This window comes from Haemorhous mexicanus, chromosome 4 (assembly GCF_027477595.1).
Source record: "Haemorhous mexicanus isolate bHaeMex1 chromosome 4, bHaeMex1.pri, whole genome shotgun sequence".
In the NCBI taxonomy this organism is placed as follows: domain Eukaryota; kingdom Metazoa; phylum Chordata; class Aves; order Passeriformes; family Fringillidae; genus Haemorhous; species Haemorhous mexicanus.
The window spans coordinates 71,241,032-71,265,032 of NC_082344.1; the positions used below are offsets into that span (position 1 = coordinate 71,241,032).

The 24,001-nt window shown below is 39.8% G+C and overlaps 1 long non-coding RNA gene across 5 annotated transcripts; it reads right to left on the bottom strand.

Annotated features, from left to right (window-relative positions):
• LOC132326748 (uncharacterized) lies at nt 1-23,575 on the bottom strand. 5 transcript variants are annotated; one of them, XR_009486324.1, is made up of 5 exons: nt 22,895-23,575; nt 3,671-3,828; nt 2,544-2,569; nt 1,070-1,182; nt 1-218 (listed from the first exon to the last, which is right to left on the bottom strand). It is a non-coding gene; the product is annotated as an uncharacterized LOC132326748 (long non-coding RNA). The 5 variants fall into 5 exon arrangements; XR_009486325.1 differs by lacking the exon at nt 3,671-3,828; XR_009486326.1 differs by lacking the exon at nt 2,544-2,569.
• Between the last annotated feature and the right edge of the window lie 426 nt (nt 23,576-24,001).

Below are 24,001 nucleotides of genomic sequence, written 5' to 3' on the forward strand. Positions count from 1 at the left end.
TTTCGGTTTTCCACTAATTTATTTCATATTAAACCAGAGCAGGCTAAAAAACTGCTGATCAGATCTTTACTGAGCTTTATTGTAATGTAGTTTAAGTGGATGCAGACGGCTGGTTTTTCTTTTTCTTTATTTCTTCTTTTATTTCCCCCCTCCATGTCTGAAATATTATACAGCAGACTGAAGTTCTTGTGGCATTAACATGAGAGTCTCAAAATGGGCTGAAAAATAAATATTATAAAAATATGTCATCCAAATCAAATACTGTGTGAATAAGGGAAACTGGAGAGGTTACAATTGTGGTTCAAGGTTTAACATGCAAGGTACCTCAAAAGTTAGCTAAATACATTTCAGATGGATGTGAAATGCAGAGGAAATGTGTTAAGTGTCTTCTCTTGGTGAGATCTCGAGCGCGGCTCACATAACACGCTCGGAGGTCAAGTTCCCACATGGTAACATATGGGGTGATGGGAATGGGCTCAGATCCCCTCTTCCTTAATCAAGAGCATCCCCCTGGTGAAAAGGTCTGACGGTGCCCCATGATCATCCTCATGCTCATCAGCAATCAAAACCCCAATGGTGCACAGGAACAATACGTGGAGCCTTTGGGTTTCCTTACACTAGGGCAAAAACTTTGGCTACTGACTGTTCATGGTGCTCAACTGTGTAATTGTCTTAATTGTGCTAAATTGCACTGTGTAGTCTCTTAACAATTATGTGGCTTGGCAACAGTATTAAATGACAAAAATGACATTCATGTAGACGCAGCATTGCCTTGCAGAAGCAAAAAAGTCAGAAAATGCAGGAGTCTGCACAGGTTAACCTTGAGGAGCCACCCTCACCAGTGCCCACTCTGCCAGCTGCAGGAGACTTTAGGACAGGGGGCATCATAATATCACTGATTTGGCAAAAAAATCTTTATGGGACAGCTCTAGCAAAATGCTGACTTTGAAATGTTCACTAAACAGTAAATGTTTGGGCAAACAATTCTCACCCCATGGTTCACCGCAAAGGGCTGATGGTGGCTATCAGAACTTGACTAAAGGTTTGGAGTATAACTGTGAAATCTTACCATGACCATCACAGAGCTGTTCCAATCCAATATTCCAGGACAGTTTCCATTACTTTCAGGGGGCAATTCTGGTCATCCATTTGTCCACATTCCTTTGCCAGGGACACAGACCCCTGAGAAATGAGAAATTAGTCTCAGCTGTGAAAACTGAGGAAGAAATTGTTCAGTAATTCTGGGGATTAAAATCTCAATATTTTTGGCAAGTGTCTAGTTTGTGACTCTGCTAAGACCTTCCTATTCACTGGTGTTGCAGTCCAGTTTCCTGCCTCTCCTACCCAAGGCAACTGAGCTGTCTGTGGCAGCCTGCCCATAGAGGTGGGCTCTTGCTCTCAGGAAAGGTGCAGTTCCTCCCCCTTTTCCCAAAACATCAACCTGCTACAATTCCCCCAATGTGGTAAAGAGGTTCCTTCCTCCTTGCACTTTTTGCAATATTATCTATTTTAATATAAATACAACAATCACATTTAATAATGTAAAAAATGTAAGTTTACTGTTTCTACAGACATTAATAATAATAATAATAATAATAATAATAATAATAATAAATCACATTTGGGCAGCAAACTGAGAACTACAAATGTGGATTCTCTGTCATCCACAACTTTCCATAGGACTTATCAGAGATCTGATTGTACAACCTTCATGGAGCTTACAGGGAGTTACAGAACCAAGTGCTATCTTTTGTTTGAAGTAAATAACTGTTTGAAGTAAACAAAACAAACAAACAAACAAACAAAAAACTACACATGGCGTATTTAAATATTTGACAAGCTTCAATGTGAAATAATATCAAGAATGAATAGGAAGGAGCTTGTTCTGGTGGAATTTTCATGTTTGTGTTCTTTAAGAGGTTATTCAGGATCCTCTGCAGCTAGAAAGTTTATTGAGTGTCTATTTTTAAAAAGATGCTTTTAAATTATGTGTATGAAATAGCATGGCCACATCAATGAATCCCATCTTAAATATTAGTGAAGCATTTATGCTTGTTGCCCTAAAGTGCTGCTAAAATCCAGAGCAAGGCCCTTCTTGATTGACTACATCTGCCACTGAACCCATTTGTAGAAGTCAGGAGTAATTTATATTATCTCAAAGTAATAACAACTGGTGGAGAAATATTTTTTCACATAACCATCTGTGGAAAAACCCATGCATTCCTCTTTTTGTACTCTGGGCTAACCTATAAATTAATTCCTTAGGTATTTATAAGGATAGCTCAGTGTGTGTGGGATTTGCTAATAAACCCTTCTAAGTTCTAGTTTGGGTTTCCTCTGGTGAGGTGAGCAGGCATATCCCAACTAAGCCATCTGGACAGACCCTGCTCAGTCTGAACAATCTGACACTCCTGTAAGGTTTAAGCGTTCCTAGAAAATTTTGGATTCCCTTATAAATTGTATTTACATTTTTTAATAGTGTGCGTGTAGCCGAGATGGACTCTGTCTGGAAGAGGTCTCCCATTTATCAACTGAATACTTACTCTTTGAGCAGTGAAGAGGGCAAACCCTAGAAAAGCAAAGAAAATCTGTTTGAAAGGAGGAAAGAGTGGTATTTTCTTAAGCTGGCATGCCTTCTTGCATTTGAAGTCGTATCTTATAAAATATATGGCCAAAGTTCAACATGATGTGGTTTGAGCTTGGCTCCCTTCGGTAAATAAGAGTATGTATTCAGTGGATGAACCTTACTTTAATTTCAAATTCAGACCCAAATTCCCTCCACACTCTGGGGAATTGTTCTCCCAGGGTTATGACCAATAAAAAGGAAAAGGGGAGAGCTGTATGCAAAGCCCAAGGATCTGAGATTTTGGCTTAAGGACTTCTCTATCATGGACAAATCATTCCATATACAATCTCTAGAACCACAATCTACAAAGACTTACAAAAAGTGTATTGCAAAAAGGAATGCTCTTGTTTTTTTCTAGGAGTTAGCATTCTAAAAATAACCCCAGTCTGTCCTCCTGGGCTCACACTCAGTAGTGCTTCAAAATGCACTCAAATAAAACTTTGCAGTTAAAGAAATGTTTTCTCAGCCAGAATTATCTATAAGAAACTTGAGGAATTTTCTTGTGAATAAAATATTGCACTGCAGATATTTGCTCTCCTTAAACTTGGCCCTGTTCCTGCTCTGAATCTATTCACAACCTGGGGGAAAAGACACATTATCATTTTGAGCTGTGTCTCAGTATTCCTGATCTATTTTCTTCACAGAATACATTACAGCAGCAATTATCTATAAAATTGCATGTGATATTTTGATAGAAATGTAACAGTGTGTCAGCTCTATTTCCTTTCAAAGTACCTTTGATGTGGACATAGAACTTAGTAAGTGCAGCTCATTTAGAGTCAGAAACCTTTCTCTGGTCCCAGCATTATTCAGCTTCCATATTTAATGTGTCCACCTGACAATTACTGCTGTCCAAAATGAAATTATAATTAAAAAGTGAAGTTACTTGTTGAGAAAATGGTTTACATCCAAGAACACATTCCTGCAGTGTATTGTAGCTATGGCTGGGGAGATGGGGGGGGATGGGGGGCAGGGCATTGTTGGGGAGCTTTGCCAGGATCCCAAGAAAAATATCTCCATGCCTCATCTCACCTGCAGTTTTACCTGTTTGTGTTCCTTGTTTTGGGTGTCTCCTGCAGGCTGTGGTTCCCTCTGGGCTCCTGGCAGCTTCAGAAGGATCAATTATGGTCGGCCTCAGCATCTGGGGCAGTGGGTAGTGAGGTGCACTTTGTTTTTTCCCTCTGGGAGGAACAACCTTCAGCCTAAGAGAGAGCAGAGCTTTGCAGCCTGTGCTCTCTCTTGCCCTACCACTCTCAAAACGTGATTTCAAATTAATTTATTTGTTTACAAGAGAATTCCCTTAAGAGAATGGGCTGGGTTCATATCTCACACCCATGTAAATGTGGAATAATGGCTTTTGTCTTGGAAATCAGTTTATGCTGCTGCAATAAGCCAGGAGTTGGCTACTGGGTGCTTTCCTATCATCATTTTAATTCCAGTACATACTCAAATGTGCTCTGCAGTAAAATTAGATTAAAAAACATCTGGCAAACAAAACCATTACCAAATAAATGTTGCCCATTGGCCCTGAATTCACACTCAGGATATTGAAAACAAATGTTCTGGTGCTATTGAGATCTTGACATGTTTGTGTTTAGCTTGTTGGGTCAGCTGAAGTTGCTCGTGTTCACAGTGATCCCTGATGAGAGATACTTTGAGTCACAGATTATTTAGACTATTCTCAGTATGAGGTACAACTCAAAGCTCCTTAGCAGCATGACTTTCATAACAATGATATAACCCAACAGCAGGTCCTCTGACCTGACAACATGCCCCCCACTTCCAGGGAATCTGTGTAGCTAAACAAAATATTTGTGAACTAGAGGGAAAACAGGAGTCACCTGTCATGAATCTGTCTTTATTTAAGGACAGGCAGCACTCTGTGGCCTGCTTTGGTTTCCTGGCCTATTGTATTAGGGTTTTCACAGAGTTGCTCAGAATCACAGAATATCCTGAGTTGAAAGGCACCCCAAGGATCATCCAGCCCAGCCCCTGGCCCTGCACAGCACCATCCCCCAGAGTCACCCCCTGTGCCCCAGAGCATTGTCCAAACACCCCTGAGCTCTGCCAGGCTGGTGCTGTGACCGCTGCCCTGGGGAGCCTGGTCAGTGCCCAGCCACCCTCTGGGGGAAGAACCTTCTCCTGATATCCAACACAAACCTCCCCTGACACAGCTTCAGGCCATTCCCTCAGTGCTGTCACTGTCACCACAGAGCAGGGATCAGTGTCTGTCCCTCCTGTTCCCCTCAGGAGGAATTTGTAACTGCACTGAGGTCTCCCCTCTGTCCCCTCCAGGCTGAACAGACCCAGCGCCCTCAGCCTCTCCTCACACGGCTTCCCCTCCAGGCCCTTCACCATCCTCGTGCCCTCCTTTGGCCACTCTCTGCTAGTTTAATGTTTTTGTTACCTTGTGCACCCAAAGCTGCCCCCAGCACTCGAGGTGAGGCCGCCCCAGCCCCGAGCAGAGCGGGACAATCCCTCCCTTGCCCGGCTGGCCATGCTGGGCCTGATGTCCCCAGGACAGGGATGTCCCTCCTGGCTGCCAGGGCACTGCTGCCTCACGTTCAGCTTTCCCTGCCCAGGAGCCCTTCTGGTGTTTTTCAATATCTTCCAGAATAATCTCCATAACTTTACCAGGCACTGAAGCGACACAAACAGGCCTGTAAGTACTGGGGTTCCCTTCTTGCCTTTCCTTCACCAGCTTCCAATCAGTCAGAAATCTTATTCTTCATATGCATCTTTGTCTCTGGACAATCCACCTTTTCCTTCATCTCTATCCTTTATATGGTGCTTTGGAATTCCAAACACACTGCCTAAAGTAGTCTGTATCCATTTTTTATCCATTAATATGTGGCTCTGTATTGTGTTTTTACCAGTCACCTCTCATCTTTCTGGATGAGAGTTACAACAGTTCTGGGTGTTTTTTGGTTTGGAGTTTTTGTCTTTATTAGAATAATTTCTCTATTCAGGAGAGACTAAGTCAGTCTCAGTAGACTTGTAGGGGCCTTACACCAAAAAAGAAAACATGCAGCCTCACCCACTAATAATCAGTTTAGCGGATCCATTATTCTACCAGTACATGCAAATTTGGTCAAAATGAAACACTTCAGAAAATGTATTGATTTTGTCAGCACTTTAGTTTAAGCAAATAAAAAGGGAAAAGAATTTCCATCCTGTTGAAATGTGCTGTTTTTAAAATACTGCTATTTTGGGCTTGGTTTTGTTTCTGAGAAACTTTTCTTTGGCATTTTACCATTGTGTTGTTGGGTGTTTTTTTAACAAAAATTGAAGTAAAAATCAGAAACGAAATGGTTTTGTTGAATTCTGAAACCTGCAGGTTTCATTTAGAAGGAAAATAACACATATCTAGTTCAACAGCAATCAGAACTTGTTTCAGCAGAGATCTACTCTAAGCCAAAAAGCTTAACTAACATCCTTACCATCTCCCATCATCCTGCTCTGTCTGGGGAACGTGGGACTGCAGGGGATTCAAATAACAAATTAACATGGAATCATTACGAGTAATTTAACTTTTGAAATGAGATCTTTCTGCAAGAACAATAGATCCATCTTGAGACCCCTTCTTTCCCACAACTATCAAACATGCTTTTTTTTATGAGGCCTGGGATAAAACTCAGTTTGACTTCTCGATAACATCTTTGTGTCAAAGGAAGTGAATGTATTCTGAAAAATTACTGTGTACATGCAAAATCCAAACTGATTTTTATGTCACATTTTTGCTTTCTCTATGAATTTCTCTTTTCCTCCCCTTTTATATCAAGATTTGAAGATTTTCAGTGTAAAAGATTTTATCAAAAAAAACTCCTATCAAAGAAAACATGGGTTTTTAAAATTTAAAATCTGATGATGATGACGACGACATTTGATGACTTCTGACTGATCATTCATAGGTGATCAGTTGTAATTAAAGCATTTGATCATTTTTTCAGACTTCACTGGGGAAAGTAGGCAGTCATATCAGCAGTAATGGAAAACACATATTTATTTTTCTTATGCCAACACAATAAAATCAGTCATTAATTATAATGTTAGAGCAAGATAATTTTATTATTCTTAGTAATGTGACAGAGTGTGGGAAGCTAAAGGACTGAAAAAATGCCTATATGAGAAGAGTTTGGTGTCCTTAAAGATCAAAAATGTCATAATTAGGAAAGTCCAGCAAGAACAAGGTGGTTGTGTGTCATCCCATTAACGAGCAATTAAAGTGTAGTCACATGGATGTAAATGAATATGATTAGGAGTGAAAACTTACCATGCCCCAGAAAGAATTTTGTTTCAATTCATAAAGGAACTGCTTGTTTAATTATGAACACACAGAGGATCAGAGTTACAATCAGATTCACTATGTATTTTAATTCATGAATCAAGCTTTTGTGTAACTGAAAAAAAGAAGAAGTTGTGATTTAATTAGTGGCATGAGAGTTGCACAACCCGATCTCATTAGGACTAATCACTTTCCAGGAAGCGCCGGGCGCCGTCTCGCACAGCATCTCCCAGAAATGATTGCTATTCTGCAGGACTGAGCTGTGTTTAATGCCACTGTTGCGGGAAGCTGTCATTAGCTGTGTTAGAGGGGAAAAATATGGGGGCAGAAGGTTGCTATTCTCACAGTGAGTGCGGCAATGTAGACTCTCAAATCTTCCTCCTGCTCATTAATCTCAAGTTTCGCCATCCCCTCCAGTACAGGCTCAAAGAACAAACTGGATTTTGTTATGTAGGGAAATAACGGAGGATAACTCCAAACAAACAAAGAAGTTGGGCAGGAAGGAGTCAGATTTGGAGAAGGTGAAGCACAGATGTTTTCAGGAGTTAATACATCCATGTGGCAGCAGCCATCAAAAGAATCATGCAGGGCAACAGAGGGTGCCATTGTGCCACCATGCTACTGGTGTAAGCCTTGGTGGGAATGGTTTCTCTCCCAGATCTAGTAGATAAAAAACAATCATATATATATTTAATATGATATTAATATAATATATTTATTTATAAATATTTAAATTTTTTTTCATGGCAATATGGACAGAAGGACATCACACGTTTTCACATAAATATATGTATATATATTTGTATATATGTACAAATAAATAAATACATTGTTGCAGGGGTGAATAAATATAAAAAAGGCTCACATCCTAGGTAGACTATGATAAATGTCTCTAGAACACATTCTTTCCTAGCTTCATCTGCAATCCACCCTCTAATTTCTTGATCTGGCAACACATAGGCTCCCCGCTGAGCCCTGTCCCCTCCCCTCTCTCAAGTGCTTTGTCATTGGAATTATTTCCCCACAAATCTACTCTGGCTCGTGGTCTATCAGATCAAAGTACGCAGTCACTGACAGCATTTGTTTATAGTAAAAAATGCCATAGCTTCATATCCAGATTTAGCCCCAGTCTCTCAGTGCTGTCGAAAAGGGACATTTTTAGATATCGATGCTCATTCCTGGTTCTCAAGTTATCAGAATTTACAGTTGTAATGTTCTTAGGAGCAGAGTAGGCTATTTTTGGTCAGAATGAAGGCACGTGATAGACCAAAGCAATTAGGGCCCCTTACTTTATTAACAGAATGGTAAAAAATAGTCCTAATTAAATATTTTTCAGCTCTCCTAAACATTCCTAAAATAGCCCTTTCTGCAAGGGAAGGGGCATAAGCGGAGGGTGTGACAGGGTGGTGTGGGTCTCATGGCACTCCTCTGGCTGTCTGCATAATTCATAACACTTGTTATGCGCCCAGCCCAACATTCATCTGATAAAACCCTCTCCCCCCTGCTGTGTGCTCCTTACCCATGTCCCAGACAGGCACTGGCACACTCCATGTGGGATTTGCTTCACGCGGCAGGAGACGTTCAGGGAGTAAAATCACCAATGCCCTTTAGATCGCTGCAAAGCAGGTCAAGGTCTTAAAAGCTTAAGAGGAGAAGCTGAGCCGTGCAAATGTTGGTGTAAAAGCTCCATTGTACAAACAAGAGCCACGTTCCAAGGATGCTGTCACCTTGGATTTCACTAAAAACCACACCCCCTGCTCCTTTACAACTGCTGAACTATTTAGACTGTGAATCCTCAGGGCTGGCAACCTTTATTTTGAACCTGGTGATCCTCCAGGCTCACAATCCCTTCTCCCACCAGGGCACAGACTTAGGTACACATTGTGTTGTTGAAGTGCAAATCTGAATGTGAGTTTTGGGTTCTCTCTGTGTTTGAAAGACAATAAAGATGCAGCAAATGACAGGTCCCAGTTGTTGTTTATGGACTATATATATATATTCAATTTAGTTTTTTGAGCTTTCAGAGGGAACAGCAATGAGATCAGCTAAGCCCCAGAGTAGTTTAGGAGCACTGAAGTTTTGACCCTTGAAGATTTTTTTTACAATGTATGTTTTAGGAACAAAACCATGCAAGTTATTCTTGCTCTAAAAAAGGGTATCTCATCACAGTGCCATCAATTACAATGGACAGAAAACTATGCACAGTATTTCAGTGAAGATCAACGTGAAAAACCTTACGGCAGAAAAATATCATGGCTCTTTTTGTATAGACTGATTTGGAATTACTTCTTTCTCTTGAGTTTTGCTTTGAGGGTGAAGAGGATCAGGTCTGCAATAAAAATGTCTCATGGAAAGAGAAAGAGAATTTTTCAGTTTGAAAAGATCAAAAATATATGTAAGAAGGACCCCAAAATGTCAATGGTTTGGAGGTAGAGGGGAACACTTCAGCTCCTATGGTGAAGGTCCTAAAGAGGACTGAAAAGCTTTCAAACTTGAAAAATACAGAGGTTTTGAACACAAATTAGAGTGATTATCTTCTAAGCACCAAAAAGTTCAATGTGACTGGGGAAGCCAGAAGAGAAAGAGCAAGGTTCTTTTCCCACCATATGCTAAACACCAGTATCTGGAAGATGAACTGTAAACCCAAACCCTAAACTCGTGTGGAACAGTCTGTGATGGCCAGGACAAAAGAGAAAGCATAATTTGTCTGCAAACCCTCCTGGAAGTGTTCAGAGCCAGGCTGGAAGGGGCTTTTAGCAAACTGATGTGATACAAGGCATGGCTGTGGGAGTGGAACTAGGTGGTCCTTAAGGTCCCTTCCAACAAAAACCATTCTGTGATGCCTTGAAGTTGTGGAGAATGTTCATCCACATTGCTTTTTTTGCCAGCAAGCAGTGGTTTGTTGGGCCAACCAACAAACTGACCACTGCCACAACACCACTGGGCTGCCAACATAAGCCACGGTGTGAAGGAGTAACCATGGGGGTTTTTTTTGCTGATCATCTTGAATAAAACTTGTGTTGGTGCAGGGGAGGCATGAACCTCCACCTATTGTAAATTCATAGGATTAGCCAGATTTTTCTTTGGAAAAGGAAATTCCCCCTTTGAGACCTTTATAAGTTACTCTGGTGTCTAATGCTGCCACTCATGCCCTTTCTGTCCCCATCCCACCTAGCTTTGATGGTGAGCCAGGTATTGTTTGAACAACTTATACACCAAGGTCTGTTAATTCCCCATTGAAATCAGCCTCAACAGGCCAGCTCGTTCTTTACCTGAAAACATTGTGTGCATGAGGACTGATAACCTTGCTCATTTTCCATAAGCTCCATGGAATTTATGCTCACAAATGCTCTCTGAAAATGAAGCAGTAGCAAAGAGTCACCATGGTCCCTCTGAGCCAGCAGCAGGGACAGTCAGTGCAAGAGAGAAACGTGGCATCTTCTTGGACATGGGCCCTTGAAAGAGACCTGAATAACTCTTAGGTTTTCTCTTGCACCTAAGAATTATTTGAGGTCTGAAGTTCCTGGATTTATTTTCTGTGTGTAAAATTCTGTTTTGCTATAACTTTTTATCTTTGTTTCTGTCTTGGTGCTAAGTCAAAACGGGAGTTTCTATCCCATGGAAAATTCTGCCATTTCAGATTCTGTTTCCATTCTCAATCAGAATTAAAAGAATGTGTTTATAAATTTCAGCTTGGGGGAAAAAAACCTCATCCCTGTTCCCCATCACCTGAGCCAACCACATTTAAGTATAGCTGAAATATTTCTGCCAAACTGCTTTTATTTCCTTTTTCTAAAATAGATAAAATAGTTTTAAAAGTGTCTATAATCTTCTTAAACAAGTTAAATTTATCAGAAGAATTTTTGTTTTGACAGAACAGCATCATTCTAACAAAAGAAAAGTTACTAGTTATAACAGTTGTCAGCTATCTAAATATGTCATAATCTAAGTCTAGTCTTTTCCTTCTTTCTGCCAAGTTCATGAGAACACAGAGACATGGAGGAGACCCACACTCTTCTTTCTAAAGATCTTTTTCCCTCAGCAAAATCTTTTGCCACAAAAATCTTTTGCTGTGAATAAGGCCATTCATTGATTTGATCTTAACTCTCTGCCCCAGCAAAAATAGAGTCCATAGAGAGCTGTTCCCAATCAAAGGGGTTTGTAGAGTTTGGGAAACAGCTGGCTGTGGCCAAGATGCTCAGACTCTCTTACCTAGACAATTGCACCTTAACTTGAAACTCTAGCACTTAACACTGCACTTAGTCTGCCATGCTACATCCATCCTACGATCTGGAATACCACAAAAACCCAGACAAAGTGCTGTGTTGTCTCTTCTGTAAGAAATGCTGTGCAATCACTTCCCAGAAAAGGCTGCTGTCATTCTGTGCAGAAGCACAGTCAGGGTTGTTCTCTTAATCCCAAAGGTACTTTTGTCCCTGCCCTCCCATGTCTGGAGGAGAAGAGTGGTCAGGAAAACCAGAGGCTATGGCATGAAACAATTGCACAGCCCTTTTCTTATAATTCTCAAATGGGATAGCAGTAAATGGCATGAACAACATACTAAAATTGCAAAACTGCAGTTACCACTGATTTTTGTATTGGCATACTGCACCCCTGAATATACATCTGAAATATACCCAGATCATGATGCTACTTTCTGCTAGCATAATGATTTGGCCTTTTTTCTCCTAGGGTTGAGAGAGAAGGCTTTATCCTAATTAAAAAAGGGAGGAGAAGATCCAGAAAATTTTTTCTAAAGGAAAAGGTATTTAGGAAATCCTCTACTAGCCATAATCACAAAATTTTTCCAGGACATTCAGGTTAAATATTAGACAGTTGCCATCCCTATTGAATAGATAGGGAAAAGTGAACTTGACCTTGAGGCATCCATGTGTTTTTCCCACTGATAATCCTGGAGTTTACAGGGTGCTGAAGTGATACCAGTGTGCTGTGCTAGGTGTTCCCCTGGAAAATGGGCCTCTGGTGGTGAGCCTTGCAGGCCAACCCCTATCACACACACCTAGCCAAAGGGTCAAACATGGTGTGTCCAGAGCATGGGGACACTGAAACACCTCCATGAGTCTGACAGTCCTTTAGACAATTATCTCTTAGATCTTGAAACTCTCAAATCCCCTGGAGCTGCCATGCAACAGGAAGGTGGTACCCTTCCCATCCCATCTTTCAGCAGCAGATCCATGTGCTTTCTCTGGAAGATTATCCACGTGCTGCTGTCCATCCCTGCATTAATCACATGCCATTATCTAGCTGCCATTGGCTGGAGTCCTGTCTCCAGGGTTTTTTGGTGGGAAAGGCCCCAGATGACCTAGGTCAGGATCCAATCTTAGTGTAAGAAAGAGGCTTCTCTCAATTGCTCTTGTTTCAGGCGTAGTCCCTCATTTGACACACATGGAAGATATTTTAATAGTAATTATCATCTCCTGATGCCAAAGTTTGCTCTATAAATTTATAAAAACCAGCTTTTTAGCACACTTTCTCTTCAGCCCTCTCTCTATATGTATATTTGCATGCACACACACACAATTACAAGCAGAATGAAACCACACATTGCCTAAACAGGCTGTAATGTGTTTTCTCCACGTAATACAGTAAGAGCTAATCTCATCCTTCAAAACTCAGCACTTCATCCAACTTTCTGTCCTGCACAATTGCTACGTGACCTCCTGAGCTGTGGGATCAGCCTCAGTGTTACACCATGGGGGTTCCAGGTACAGCCCCCAGGCCTGGGGCAGGGGGAATCACTGCATGCTCTGTGGCATCTGTCAGCATATTGCCACAAGCTCTCATTCTATATTTATGAAAAGGTGCTGAGGCACAGCAGGCATTATGCATGATCTTCGCCATAAAAAAGGATCATGCCCTTATCAGTTTTCTGCAGTAATTTGCTAAATGTCATTGGTGTTAACCAGGTCTCATTCTGCAGAGACCTGGCACGCCGGGGTGCTGCTGAAATGTGGTGCTGTCCTCGCACTCGTGTGAGTGTTTGCTCTGTCATGAGATCTCCCAAATGCTGAAGGTTTGATAGGCCAGTTAGCTGCCTGAATAAATATTTTCACTCTCTTTTAGTCAACGCTGGAGCCAAACATTCAACTGAAAATAGCTTGGGCTAAGTATTGTTGGTTTAAATTAATTTTGTAATAGATTCTGTTTGTAGAATCATTGATTAGTGTTCCTGTGCTGGCTTTTAAAACACAGCTCAGAATATTGCAGAGAAATAACATTTTTACCACTAGAAGTATTATATTTTAGTTGTGTCTATTTTTGGAAGGCAATCCGAAACTGCTCATGGAAAAGTAAAGAAAAACATTCTAGCTCAAAACCAGAGATATATACCAGTAATAGGGATTTGATCTTTTTACCTTAATGGCCTATTTTAGTTACCTACAGTTGGTTTAGTTACCTACCTATTTAGCTACTTACATTTTCTGAAGCCTAAAGATACTGTAAATAAAAAAATAAAAAGAACAAAAACTAAAAAAAAAAAAAATAAATAAACTTCACCAGCTGCAGAGTTAAGAAGAATATTTAAAACCTCAGTAAGGGTTTTAAAAATAAATAACAAAAAGGTAAGATCCTAGTTTGGACAGTGAGTTATTTTTGATATTATTTGATACAAGAACTCAACATGGATATTTTTGAAGTATGGTTCTCATTAACATTTGGATGGAGTACATTTCGTTTTCTTGATTCAATCATGAAAAAATTCACTTACAGATAGTCCATACAATAGTGCAACCTCTTTCACACATTACTACATCATAATCCATTTGGCTGCACTTGCTTCAAACAGGTCCACTCTACCCATATGGCCTGGCTTCAGTATTTCTTGCTCCCATCTGTTTTAAGTTATCTTCTTTGGGCTGTGTTGTACTGAGAGATGCTCTTCAGCCACATGCAGAAAGGCTGTTTCTGAGAGAAAATCTGAACAACAGGGGACTTTTCTGCTCTCACATCTGTGGGAGTTCATTGGAGTCAGCTGAGCCTACTGCTGTAGATTTTGGCTCTGCAGAGTCTGTTAAAGCCCATTTTGTCAGCATGGTCTAAGTTTTCATTACAAAACCCTAGAGGCCTGGTTTGGAAATCCTTGATTTGTGTGAATATTCCTGCTGAAGAGCAGTCCTGCAAAAAGATATCTTTTATTTTCCTTTTCCCATTCATCTCTTTCCCTGTAGGACCACTTCCTACACCCTAGAGAAGCAGAAGAACAGTCTTTGCCCCAAGGCTTTTTCATCCTCAGCAAAGTTAACTCAAAATCTACCAGAGATTTCTACTGTCTTTCTCAGCCTTTGATGAGCCTCAGGTTGGGCTGGGAAGCCAGGAGGAGCAAACCCAGCTCACAAGACCTTCCCCTACCCTCCAGCCTCACTGCATGCTCCTGGAGTGGTGGGACCATGGAAGTCACTGCCTTGTTAGGAAGTCCACAATCTTCTCCTTTCTTGTTCTGTCCTGAAACTCGATGTTCCTGACACAGTGATGCCACTTGACATTACTGATCCCTCCTAAACACCTGCTATCAAATGCATCAAATCTTTTCTTGTCAGCTTGCGTAATGCCCCAGGTCTTTGCAGCATCGAGCAAAACTGATACCACACAGCTGTTGTAGAGCCTTATTTTTTGTTTTGCAGACATGTCACTGCCCCATGCTTTTGCCCTTGAATTTATTTGCATTGATATTCACCTTATACTGGTCAGGTTTGAAAGGACACTGGATGAAATCCAGACAGAGTGGTCCAGAGTACTGGAAATGGGGATAAAATATGAACCCTGCCATGACTGTGACTGACCTCAGAGAGGAAGGACAAAGCCACTATTTCCTTTCCTCAATAGGCCCAAAGCCATTATTTAATCAAGGGCTTTGATGTTTATTTCTAGTGAAAGTTTCTATTTTTAGGGTTTTTCTTTTAAGGTGATCACTGGCCTTTGGACTCACCAAACATGAGCCAGAGGATTTTCAATTCTTGTTAACAGCTGGCCATATATTTATGAATACCTTGAGGAAAGGGGGACAGAATGCAGCAGATCCTAAATAATGTATTAAGAATGAGTGTTCTTTTTCAGAAGTGAAGATTTGCGATGTTACTGAATTTATTGATGAAGTTCTGCACCAAAATTTAGAAAGAATATAACACAGGAAAAAAATTTGAATTAAGAACTCTGTGCATAATTGTTTTCATTTCTCCAGAGGCAGTAAGACCATTTATCACAATTTTTAAAATACTTTTTGACTTTTTTAAACTTTCCTAAAGAATGTGAAAGAAAGCAGACTTAGCTCAATCCTCTTGATTTTTAAATTAACCTTTCCTGATTTATTTTGTCTTCTGTAAAATCTTTCTTTATCTGAGTAAGTGTGAAATAATGGAATGGTGTGTGTACATTCTTCCAAAATATCGAAATAATTTGTAACAAATGTAAAAAATAAAAAAATCCGAAAAAGGCTAGAGCTGTGTGGAGTGTATGTTTATTTTTCTTATATGCAAGTTCAGGAAACTCCACATGGCATTACAACCTGACTATGCCAGCCCATGTAGGGTACCACATATATTTAGAGTTAACATTATGTGAGAAAATAAAGAAAAGTTCCTTCCTAAAACTATAGAATTTTATAAAAAAAATATTAATGATATATGACTTGGACATAGAAGCCTATAGTAAGCACAGGCCACTAAAAAAATTAATGTAGTCCTCAAAAATAATAATATGAAAATATAAGTTAAAATATATAATAATATTAAATCATAAGTTAAAATAATATTGAAAATGTAGATATTAAAAGTAGAAAAATATTGAAAAGTGATAAGGAATTTCAACACAATTTTGTGGTTTCATTTTATATATATAACATGTTGTTGTGATAATCTATATTTATTAATACTCTTCTTCTGATATAATAGAATAATATAATATTTTTCTTATATATTATAAGTATAATTATAATAATAATAGTATAATTATAATAGTAAAATATAATAGTATAAATATAATAGTAAAATAATAGTATAATTATAATAATAGATCAATAATACACTTTTAAAAAATATTGGAACAAATATATTAAAATAATTTTCTGTGAGTAGTCCTATATTGCTAATTTTAAATTATAACATTTTTAAATAGTATAATACTGCATACATTATATATAATATTGTTAGCTATTAAATGTAGGAATAAATTCTACATTTGGCACTGCCACATTTTTGGTGATTATCATAAGGCTGTATAAAACTTGGATGTATTTAATTTTTTTTTCCTGCTTATTAAAAGTCATGTGAACATAAAACTATCCTGTATCAGATTATAATTTATAATTTTCAGCTATTTAGACCAGGTTCAACTTTATGAGAATCCTGAAATATTTTTATCTTCCACAGGAATAACCTTAGCATGAAAGTAAGGCACAAAATAATTAATGCATTCAACAGTTCAGCATGTGAACCTTTACTGTGACCATTTTTCACTTTGCTTTTTCCAAAATCTGCTTTTATATTTTACATATCTAAAAATATAGAAATAGAATTAAACATAGAAATCACATTTGAGAAGTTATTCCTTAATTGCTGGGTACTTAAATGAATTTAAATTGAAAAGTATTCCAGTCTGATCTACAAAACCTCTGTAGAGCAAAGATTTCCATTCACAGGGGCAGATATTGTAACTTTTATTGTTGTTTCTAGATTTTAGTCCCAATGAAGACAGTAAAAACTGTAAGAATAAAATTTGTAAGAATAAAATCTGACCATAATCAGATATCAGTTCTTGTATTTTTTTTTTCTGGAAAACTCTCCTGTCTAAAGATTCAAAAGATTTATTTCTTTAAAGTTAATAACTTAAAAAAATAATAATCTTGATCAGAATTTTAAAAGTTATTCAGTCACTTGATTTGAAATTTTAAGTAGCATTTGTTTGAGGGGAAAATATTAATTTTACCTCAAGAAATAAATAATATGAGTTACCAGAACTGCAACTCTGATTTGCAAATAAGTACACATTCTTCCTCTGTAAATAGTGTGCTTTTTTCAATAAAAGTGACATTCATTTTTCACCTCTACCATGTTTTCTTTACAAAATGGAACTCTTGATAATTAATTCTGTAATTCTTCAATCCCACCTTAGCTGAATTTGCTTTGAACCCAACAGTAGCACTGTAATGACAAAGAACATTTTAAAAGCTTTAAAACGTGGGCTGGCCATTGTTCAGAACATGTCCCTTAATAGCAACAGTGACAGGAGATAGAGGTGCCCTTCAAATGTGACTTTTCACTTTGCCAAGACTACATCAAATGAACTGAAAGGGGACAAAGTGACAATGGGTCCTTGTGTGTCAGGCCACCATTTCTGGGCAATGAGCAAACAAATTCTGAGCAGGAGCTACCTGTGGAAAGATCAATAACCCAGATGATTTTAACTACAGCTTCAATAACATGCAACATGATATTTCTTCACTGTTATAATAATATGGATAATGAGGAATAATTTGGAATAATGAGGAATTTTTTGTTTGGATTTTTTCCCCTCTGCTTTATTTTTTTTTTAATTTGAGGACTGTTGGATGTGGAAAGAGCAGTACATCCCTGGCCCAGCCTGGATGCCACAACCACCCTTAGTCTGGAAAGAGGTCTTTGCCTCCAGCAGGGCTGGGGACTAGCTCAGCCTAGAGAAGGCAGCAGATGTAAATCCCACCCAAAATGAGGGAGCAGCACAGTGAAAATGGTACAGTGGGTCAATGAAAAGACACCTCAGTCTCCAGTTCTGGATGATGACTGGGCTGAAGTAACTGCTCCACCACTGAGATGAGGCTGGATTTGGGAACGTGAGGCTTCATGAGCCCAAAAGTGGGCAAACCTTACTGCCATCAGAAAAACATTGATTTCTTGCAGAAATGAGTTTGGAAACATGTAGTCATATGGACACTGTGTGCAGAGTAAAAAATTTGATCTAGAATAACACTAAAAGAATATTTCTGTGTGGGGAATGCAATGCTGTCCAGCTGAATTATTCCCCAGGGCACAGGCAGTATGGACAGGGCTCCTCTGTAGGGTTTGCTGACCATAAGGGTGGTTGGCTGAATCACTGCCCTCCTCCTCATGGGATGCCCTGCCAGCTTTGATCTCTGGATCCAATGCTCCTGTGGCTGAGCAGCTGCTCACAGGGAATTTTCCAAGAGGGCAGTTGTCTCTGAGCTTGTTAGCCCTTCTGAGCTCATTAGCCCTTCCTTTGGCCTGAAGCAGCCAAGCCCCAGTGACATTTACTGCTGGTTGAAAAACCCCACCCTTTATTTGGCTCTCATGGTGGAGGATGAGATTAAGAAATTCATGGCATAATACAGCCTTGTGGTGACTTTGGATGGATAGCTGGAGTAACTTGGGGAATAATGCCATATGTGATAATTTTGACTTTGCACGTTGCACAAGAAGCCTGGTGAGCTAGAGGCAGATAAATAGGGTTATCAGCTATGACACAAAACTAAGTCCTAAAGTTGTTTTATTTCCATGTGAATAAGGCCATAACACATGCTCAGGCAGGTATCACCCACTAAAGCAAAATATAAAGCTTCACTATCTTTCAAACTGCTCAAACTTTGCCTTCTCTCTATCCCAAATATTTTAATGTCATTTTTTTAGTTCTTTTTATTTTGTTATTTACCTGGGAGCCCCAAAGGGAGCTACTATGAAGCAGACAAACGTGATTGATGGATTGCAAAGAAATGCCATAAAAATGGGTCCAAGGTATTGTAGCAGAGGAAAGGTCAATGAAAATTTAACTGAAGCAAATGGAACAGAAGTTGTCAATGCAGAAAAAAAATGTCATCGGGATAAAGCAGCTCAGTACATCTTTACTCAGAGCCACACCATGGATTAAGCTAGATAGAAATATGGATCTCCAGCTCCATTTCCCAACCACTTCTTTCCCTATTCAGTATCTCACAGCCCCATACCCACCAGTGTCCTCTCCCTGTGCCAAAGATGTCAGCAAGAAATGAACCTTGGCTTTACTCCATTCCAGAAATCCTGTGGGACTGAGAGAGGAACAGAAACTGGCTACTGTCCTGGATTGAGAAGAAAGCTCTGAGGTCTGAAGGAGCAGATTTGGAGCTGTTGCTCTTAAATGCTAGAGACACCAGGGTCAGCAGTGCAGACTCTGGAGACATGGTAGAGGAATTATGTTCTGTGAGTTCTGCCCTGAAGAGCTTACTCAGGTGGACAGACTCATTAACAACAATTAACATCCCATTTCCAGGCAAGGCTTGTTAAAGTACCAAAGTAATCACTGACTCAAAGCTGAAGTAACATTTAAAAATCAGTTTTCCTGCACGTCCAAGCTAAACAAAACAGATCGGAGTTTCTGCAGACACTCAGTAGTCTCATGTGCTGTTTCTGGGCAACAGGGAGGCTGTTACACAAACAGCCTTTCTACATCTTCCAGTGGGTTGAAAACAGGCTTTTTCAAACCATTGCTTAATGCTTCCCAATTGCATTTTGCCTCCCTGCTTATTTTTTGTTTTGCATTAGGTGATCCTGCTAGCAGTGCATCATCACAGGGAGAACATCAAAAGGAGGGTCAGAAGTTATCACAGCTCATATCTCATGGCCAACATCATTTCCCAACCACTGCACATCTGCCTTGCATTTTGTGAATTTTAGCACGTTGAAATCATTGTGGCTCAGAAAAGCTTTTCTGGAGCCTGCTTGGTTGGTTTATACTCAGATCACCGCTGGTTCATGTCCTGCTCTCCACGAGATCCAGTACTTGAGTTACTTTGCACATCTGAGCAGTGCCATTGACACAGGGAAATGAATGTCTGAGTGGGGGAGTGTCTGCAAGCCCCAGAACCTAAAGCTAAAGTGAGGCTGGAAAACACCAGCAAAAAAGGGTCAGAGAGAGGGAAGGACAGGACAAAATACAGTAAGAAGTGAACAAGTTCAGGCTGTGAAATCTGGAGTTACTATTTAATTTATAATAAAATGGTAAGGAACTATTTGCAGAACAGGTAATAGAAAAGACAGAAGGAAATACCAGCCTTGAATCAAATGACATAATTCTCTCCTGATCACAATAAGTAATTCATGGTGGAAATTAATAAAAAAAAAAGCAACAAGGGAACTAAGCAAGATAGTCACGATAACAGGACAATTCTGCAGCTAGAAGAAAATTCTTGACTAGAAGATGGTGCTAAACTGATTGACACTGATTTTAGATACTCACTACCACCTGCAGCAGGTTAAAAATAAAATATTACAAAGTTTGGGTTTTGGAGAGAAAGCAGTGGCAGCTGAGACACAGCAGTTTGTACACTCGAGGCTGGAAAGCAGTTTGGGGCAGGGATTTTTGTTGTGATATATTTCTACACCTGAACCCTATTACCAAGATATATTATTAAGTCATGAAAACCTGGTTAAAAAAAAATAAAATCAATTTTTTTGTAAATAGTACTGTGGAAGACCTGCATGCTCAGGAGAACTGTTGTTCATTCAGAGCCTAATTTGAGTTTCCAGGATCAGAGACAGAACAAAATAAGCCCTTCCATTACCTCGGGCAGCCTGCAGTGAAATGCAAGGGTGACTTGCTTTTGACCTGCTGGTCTTGATTTTGGCATGATGCCCTGGTTTGAGTGAATCACTTGTATTTTACAAAAATACAGCTTCTGGTTGTTGGGTGATTAACTGTTTTTCCTGCTGCAGTCCTTCCGACTCACCCTCAGTCCCAAACTCGAGGGTGGCAGGAGGCATGAACTGTAAATTTGCTGGAACAACACCGCCAGCAAACCCAACACCCTGTGACTTGTGTATCCTAAAACCACAGTGTACTTTATTTTAAATTAAAAACCCACACTTTCAGTCTGAATGATTGCCATAATAGAGACACTGAGGGGTTAATGCTGAATGTGGCTCTGCATGGGGTCAGAGCCTTTGATATCCCATCCTGTGTCACTTTGGGTGTTTCTGAGTCCCCCGTATGTGGGGCTGGAGCTGATGAGCACAACCATAGCCTCGGCTCCTGGCCTCAGCAACTGCCAGAGAAACACAGAGAGATGGGAATAGGGAGAGCACAGTCTTCCAGTGGGGAAAATGCCTGTTTGTCCCAGCTGAAATGCTTTGCAGCAGCTTTCACTTTGACAGCCGCCTAGGGAAGTGTGGGGGGACTGACTTCACCTCTCTTCTGACCCCAAACAGTTTGTGCATAACAGCCCAAACGAGCCCACTGCAATCTTGTGAGGTTTTTTTCCAAGAGGAGCAGTAATCTTGGTGGCTCCATGCTCCGTGGATCGTGTCTGGATGCCCCAAGGGACTGAACATCAAATCTTTGTGTAATTGGGCTCAGCAGAGCCAAGCAAATTCAATCCTTTTGCTTGTTTGTTTGGAGGGTTCCAAATTAGCACAGATCCACGACACTGCCTGGTTTAGGTGAGAATCTGCCATTTCTGTGCATGGACATAGACCTTCAAGACCTTACCAACATCCCCAAAATTAGATATTCTCTTGCTATCTATTATTTTCCTTCCCCTCTGTGGGGTTTTTCTAATGCCATAATTTTGTTTCTGAAAATCATACTGTTATTTAACTATTTAAAATTGCTATGTACCCATGAATACAAATCTCGTATCTATTTCCATATTATTTGAGGTATTTCATAAGTTTAAAATCCTAAATTATTGATTACTTTGTCAACACATCATCTCAGACATGACTGAATAGCTGAAATATAGCATTTAAAGTAAGGACACTCCAGGGTTTTTTACCCCCAGTCTGGAGCTCTCCTTCTCCTTTAGATAAGGTGCCCAGCAGGTTGCTATAAACTTTTTTCACTTCTTTTTTTTTTAAATTTATTTTGCAGAACTTCAATAATTTATTTCTTAAAATGTTAGTGTGCAGCTTAATTTATTAACTATCCTTTGGGTGATGGAACACAAACTGTGATCGCTTACTGAGCCTGGTAATCAAATATAATTTGAATATAATGTGGCCTCAAAATTAATAGCCCAGAAACAAATAAGAAAAACAGACTCTAAAAAAATTACCAGAATAGGAGCCCAGCAGGCTCTCTTTAAATGTGTCTTTAAAAAAAAATTGCATACTAATAATCCTATTATTCAATGGGGGGAAAAAAGTATCTTTCTATTTATTATATGCTCTGGAAAAGCCACAGCCTTTTACAATGCTGCTTCTCACAAATCACTTCAGTTTAATGATGTTACTGTACATTTCATCTCACATTTGAGTAAATATGTTTATTTCATCCTGGAGAGAGATTTTATTTTAACTTCAAGATTATAATTTCTTAGAAGTCTGTCACAGAACAACATGAGCTCTGCCAAATGGAAATACATACCCGCCCCCCTGCCGTATGTTTAAAAATTAAGGATTTTTTCCTCCAGCGCAGAAAAATACTTATTTATTCTGACAAAGAAGCAAAGGACAGCTATCAGAGAGGCTAAAGTTAACTGCTGCCTGAAGTCATAAACATCTGGTGGCTATTTTAATTGCATTGTGAACTAACCACCAAATCCTCCACTAAAGAATAAAAATATTTCCCCTGTGAAATACTGTATTTTAGAATTCTTCTCTTCTGAATCAATGTCAGACCTGATTACTGCAAAATGAAGTCTGTGTTTCATGCCTGCATCTTCTTGAAACCACCACACACTCTTATTACAATTGCAGGTTTACTCAAAACATCTCATACAGACAAATTTTTCAGGTTACTTCTGCGAACACTGACTTAAAGATAAAATATAATGCTTAAATCAGTGTCGTTTGTTTGCAAGTAAGTTACAGATCAGTACATCTGCATAGAAATGCTGGACATTAGAAAGCACACAGATAACCACACAAGCACACAGATTCGTGGATATGAGATATGTGTGTGAACATATTTGCATACACACACACAAAAAATGCAGATATTCATACACATATATGCATATACATGTATATATAAGAGGAATTTAAGTAAGTAGTAATACAACCTACCTAAATGTGAATAGAAATTGTTGTTAATAAAATACTTGCATGAGTTGTACGGGGACCTTCTAAATGTCTGTGCTTCCTGGGGAGACTAAATGACCTCTTTTTTACAGATACCAAGATCAAAGCTCTTGGTTTAGATACTCCAGCTGTCCCTCTCGTTGGCATTTGACATGCTACCCGGTCCATTTAAAATCAGGGGGCATGTAAACATTTTAACCCTTGGCAGCAGTATCTGAGGAAGATGCTGGCAATAAATGGTCGTAACTGCCTGGGCCAAATCACATTTGGTGTCCTCCCTTTGAAGTCCATGCAGGCACTGTACCCTATGGTTTTGACAAAGAGCCAAGTCCAAAAAAAGGATGTAGGCTCTGAAGCTGTCCGGATGTGGACTTTGGGATCCAGAGTGGCTCCGTGCTGCTGAACAGTTGCCTCCAAGCTCACTGCAGGACTCCTTGCCTGACCTTGGAGGCTTTTTGCCTTGGCTCTGCTCTGGTGCACTCCCTGCCTCACCCCAGAACTCAAATCCCAATGTTTTTGTACAAGCGGAGGGGCACCTTCATCCCTCGTGAAGCTTCCTTTGGTGGGTGTACACAGGGGTAACACATGCTGATAGGATTAGACCCTGCTCTGAATTTAGTCACAGCTATTAATTTTTTTTTTTTTTTAAACCATTGCCACAGGAGGGTGCCATTTTTCTGTTTAAGCTCCAGTTGAGCCACGGGGTTCAAATAGTCTGGATCCATCATGACCCAGGAGAGAAGGAGATGACGGATGTGAGCCCAGGACAGGTGTCCTTGCATGCCCACACCCTTCCCTCCAAAGCCAAGTCAGGTCCATGGAGATGGATAAACAAACAGCATCAACAAGATCCCATGGGTAAAAGTGTTACTTCTGGTCCTCCTCAACAGGTTGTTTTCTGTCACATTTTTAGAAAAGAGAAAATGGAAAACGAGGGCCCTTCTCTTCTGCAGCCATGCTTTGAAAGTGTGAGTCTTTTCTCTCTCTCTCTCTTTCCAGTCTTCGGAGAAACAGTGGTGAACCCCATCCTATTTGACTCCAGAAGGTACTTGGCTTCTGCACTAGGTACCCACGGTCTGGAGAAAGGGTGAG